This window comes from Gossypium arboreum, chromosome 5, assembly GCF_025698485.1.
Source record: "Gossypium arboreum isolate Shixiya-1 chromosome 5, ASM2569848v2, whole genome shotgun sequence".
NCBI lineage: Eukaryota > Viridiplantae > Streptophyta > Magnoliopsida > Malvales > Malvaceae > Gossypium > Gossypium arboreum.
In genome coordinates, this window is record NC_069074.1 from 64,479,508 (window position 1) to 64,484,852 (window position 5,345).

General features: G+C 35.0%; 1 long non-coding RNA gene across 1 annotated transcript; it reads left to right on the forward strand.

Moving 5' to 3' along the window:
- The first annotated feature begins 441 nt into the window (after positions 1 to 441).
- Positions 442 to 3,021, forward strand: LOC128293045 (uncharacterized). The gene is made up of 2 exons (XR_008283066.1): positions 442 to 538; positions 2,777 to 3,021. It is a non-coding gene; the product is annotated as an uncharacterized LOC128293045 (long non-coding RNA).
- Positions 3,022 to 5,345: the final 2,324 nt, after the last annotated feature.

Consider the following 5,345-nt stretch of genomic DNA (forward strand, 5'->3'; position numbering starts at 1 on the left):
ATTAAGAGGAAAAAAAAAACTGGATGCTTGGATGTGAGGGCTTTTAAATTATTGTATTAAATAAATGACACAATGAAGCTTGTAGTCTAGTGGTTGTGGCGTCATTAAGGTTGTATGGGAGCCTGGGTTCAAGCCTTGGCTCTTGCAATTTATTTTGGTTTTTTTTAAGGGAACCTGGACTTTAGCCTTTAGACCTTATAATTAATTGGGGATAAAATATGACACAAAAGCCTTGTGGCTTAGTGGCAAGTAGCGTGTGGAGCATCGAGGGAGGCATGGGTTGAATCCCATGGCAAGCAAGGAGCATTTATTTTGCTAATGAGGCGACAAGAGTTGGTGTTGAATTTAAACTCTGATGTTGGAAGGATCCCACATCGGGAAGCTAACATAAGAGGGGATGCGAAGCTGGCTTTAAATAGAGAGAACCATGAGGAGAGTAGAGATACCTTTTTTGGCTGATCCCTTTCATTGTATGGAGTGCTCGTTTGGGTTGGGCATCGGCTAATCGGAGCATGGATTAACTCCAGTCTCCTATCAGGTGTGTATTTCTTACTACTCTAGCTGTAGGATGGCTACTTGAACGCGATGGGCGAAAGGGTCATGTCGGCCTAATGGGCCTCTGGGCCCAATTGGATAAGTTGTTTGATTGTGTAGTAAATATTGGGCTAGGCTAGGTGAATCTAATATTTGTGGCTAGATTTGGGATAAAAGGGCCACACGAGCGTGTGGTCCCATTTGGGCCGAGAATGGGCTTTAGGGCCATTAGTATTGTTATCCATGTTTAGAATACTTTAGTTTACCAATTATTGAAATACCCTCAACTTGTAAAATTACCAAAGTACCATCGATTTATAGAATTACCGTTTTACCCTCGATTTACATAATTGCCATTTTACCCTCGATTTATAGAATTACTGTTTTACCCTTGATTTATAGAATTACTGTTTTACCCTCAATTTACAAAATTACTAAAATACCCTTAGTTTACAAAATTACCAAAATACCTCGATCAAGAAATTACCAAAATACCCTAGTCTCAGAAATTGCTAAAATACCTCGGTTTGTAAAATTACCAAAATACCCCTAGTTTGTAAAATTACCAAAATACTGCTGGTTTGTGAAATTACCGAAATACCCTCAATTTGTAAAATTACCAAAATACCCCTGATTTACAAAATTACAGAAATACCCTTACTTTCTAAAAATTATAAAAATACCATTGGTTTACAAAATTACTGAAATACCCTTGGTTTGTAGATTTACCAAAACACCCTTGTAGGGTGAAATGACTAAAATACCCTTATTAGGTAAAAAGACTGTAAAGCCTCTGTAGGGTAAAGTGGCCGTAATACCCCTGTATAGTAAAATGACGAATATGCCCTTATGTTCCGTATGACTGATGTGCTTAGGATTTACATATATTGATATTGGATTAGTTAAGTTTGAGTGACAAGTGGTGGTTATCGTAGGCGTTCGATTTTGGAAACGTTTCAACTTCAACCCATAACAGGTGTTTACTAACCCTCGTAATAGCTTAGATTAATATTTGCTGAGAAGCCGAAATGCTAAAATACCAGTATTTTGGGAACTTGTAATGTTGCGTTTGGGTATAGATGCGATAAATACGATAAGATCGGTGTTTGGATCGATGGAACAGGTAAGAACTCAATTTTGTGCACGATGGTAAGTTGGGCCTCAATGGGCTGAAATTGGGCCCAATGGGCTTCGGGCCTATTTGGGTAAAACTGATAGAAAATGGAATCTGGAAAAGTTGCATGTTAAAACGGTTAGTACTGTTGTAAAATTTGGATTATGTGGGCTTAATAGGCTAAATCGGCATTCGTAGGGCCCATTAGAGGTTTTGGGCCCAAAAGCCCGAGTTTGAGAAAGTGGGTTAAAGATCATTGTTTAAACACTCAGAAATATTGATAATTGTTGATGAACATGGAAAACCCTGATATTTGGTAAAATTACGAAATTACCCTTATAATATGAAAATGACTGGTTTTGCCCTTGTGGGCAAGTGACCGACTTGGATTTGTGTGGTTGTGGATTTGATTGTGAATATATGTTGGTGATATGAATGACTTGACTGTGATTGTTTGATTCAAATATGGGCATGACATTCTGCATACATGACATGTTGCATGGGTTGGGTTTTATAAACGGAAGAAGTGTTAAAAGGGCTATGCCCTGGCCATCAAAAGGGCTTTGCCCGGCTTTACCAAAAAGGGCTTTGCCCCAGTTTATCAAAAGGGCTTTGCCCCAGTTAATAAAAGAGGCTAGGCCTCCAGATATATGATAAAGACTATCTTGCCAAGTGGTGTGTTGGTTGGGTGGGTTGAATCATTCCCCACATGGTGTGTTGGTTGGTACGGGTGGAGAGTAGCGGATGGTGGGTCGAGTAGTCTCCCTAAATGGGCTTGCATACATCCATTGACATTACATGTGATATTGAAATGGGCCTAAGGGCCATACCGTTTACAGTAAAGGCTTCGGCCCAATGATATGATTTATGAAAAGGCTTCGGCCCAGTGATATGATTTATGATAAGGCTTCGGCCCAGTGATATGATTTATGATAAGGCTTCGGCCCAGTGATATGATTTATGAAAAGGCTTCACCCAAGAATCGTTAAACAAAAGGCTTCACCAAAGATATGCCAAGACTAAATAGGGCTTTGGCCCGATTGTCTTGACATCGTGTTTTCACTGTTTGTTTGTTATTGGGATTACACACTGAGTTTTCATAAACTCACCCCGTTTCTAACTGTGTAGGTAATCCCTAAGCTTAGATGGTTTGAAGCTACGAGGGACTCGGAGATGGCCACACTACTATTTCTGGTTCTTTAAATTGCAATAAGTATCCGATTTATTTCTTTATAAGTTTTATCTTATTAATATTATTATTTGGTTTTGGGTTGTAATAAGGCCATTTTAATTATTTTTCTAGGATTATTTTATTTTGTACCCTATATTTTTCTGATAACAATATAAGTTAGACCTAGGGCGCATTTCCAAAATGATAATTGTTTTCAAAATAAACGCAACGATACAATTAATCGATTTATCAAAAATATCGACTTAAATGAATTGCAACTCGGTTTTTTCGAAACTAACCTAGCACCAAAATGTGACAATGGTTGTGGGCATATCTAGGATTGGATCCAATCAAGAGCATTGGTACTTAAGCAGCCTTCATGGCTCACCTCCTCTATTTCGGATACCTACCTGGTGCACAGCTTCCATTCACTTTATTAACATAGCAAAGACTATCTTTTAAAACACTAAGAAGGACGTTGAAAGAGGCATTGGTTTTCTTAAAAACTTCAATGTGACATGTCAGATCCGGCCATAACGTCTGGGCCGGGTTTGGGGTGTTACAATTCATAAGTACCGAAAGATCTGATAGATAGTGTGATAGATCTCTGACAACTTTCCAACTCGAGCAAGCTTCCAACAACTACAAATACAAAAAAATAAATACAAAGTAAGCATGTCATGCTCAGTAAGTTAGTAACAAATATAGTCTAAATTTATCAATACATTAAACAACCACAATGCATGTATATCCCAAATCAACATGAGCACATCTAATTCGAATACTCTTATATACGCATTCTTACTTTTAATTTCCACAAAGATACACATTACTTACCTTTCATCATATTAATGTAAATTTACATTAAAAGCTCTTATCGAAGCTCACACGAGGTAATAATAAGATGGTTGACACATCCCTTTTCTTAATTCGATAACCAAAGTTATCCCTTTTCATAGTTCGACAGCCAAAGCTATCCCTTTTCATAATCTGATAGCCGAAAATATCTGTTTTCATAAATTGATAGCCTAAGTCATTCCTTTTCATAGATTGATAGCCGAAGCCATCCCTTTTCATAGTTCGGTGGTTGTCACCATCCTTTTTCATAGTTTGATGGTCGTCACCATCCCTTTACATAATCAATATCCCAAGCTATTCCTTTTCATTCGTCGATGAACGCCATTGAATTTTTTCGTCAACACCCAATTTAATATTATACAATAATAGTATTCAACTAATAAAGTAAAAACGAAACTTAAACGTGCAAACTTACCTCGATGATAAACGTAGAATAATGAAGTCGACTAATCTGAAGCTTTTTCTTTGCATCGATCTAGAGTTGTACGTGGTTTATGTTGATCTAAATGAATCAATTCAGCTCAACTCAATAATCATTCTAATCAATTTAACTGAAATTCACATTTTATAAAAATTATAATTTTTTCCCTATACTTTTGATTTCTTTTCAATTTAGTCCTTAGCTCATAAAAATGGAAATTCATGCAAATCATCCTCAATCCACTATAGCCGAATTTCATATAGGTCCCTAGCAAGCCCTATATTCCATTTATTTCACAAATTTACCATGTACATTTTCTATTTTTCAATTTAATCCCTATTTGTCAATTTCATTAAGAATCACTTAACAAAAGTTGTTTATTTAACAACAACTAATCATTTTATTCCAAAAATTATCAAAACTCATACATATTCATTAATGGAAAAACCCTAATAGTTTAATAATAATACAAATTAATCCCCGAGGTAGCTAGATTAAGCTACAACGATCTCTAAAACATAGAAATTTTTAAAAACAGGATGAAAAATTACTCACATGCAAGGTAATATATCTAGCCGAATGTTCAAGCTTCAAATATGGCTTCTTCTTCTAAAATTTTTGGTGGTGAAGACTAAACCAAGAAGATGACAACACTTTTTACATTATTTTCTTTATTTATTTACCAAATTACTTAATTAACCTTAAATTTAAACTAATTAAAACTCAATCTCATGTCCATCTTTTTCCACTAATAAGAAAAATGGTTTAATTACAACATAAACGCTCTAACCATTTAATATCGTGACTATTAGATCTCTTTAACTTATAGAACTTAAGTTTTGCACTTATTGCAATTTTGTTCTTTTTATCGAATTAAGCATGCAAATGGTAAAATTTCTTAACGAAATTTTTATAGGTACTATCATGCTGTAGACAATAAAATATTAATAAAAATAAATATTTCAACGACAGATTTTTAGTCCCGAAACCACTATTCTGATTTCACTAATAAAGTAATTAGTAAAATTTGTGATTTTGTGAAATATATGGGCTACTACTAATATGTATAAAAATTGACTAGGCTTGGTAGGGGTTAAATTGCATGAATTTGATTTTTCGAGCCAAGGGACTAAATTGTATAGTAATTAAAAGTATAGTTGTAAAATTGTAATTTTTCCAAAATATATGTTGGAGTAAATTGAATGAGAAATATATTAAATTGAATTAAATTTATCTGTATAGATCCA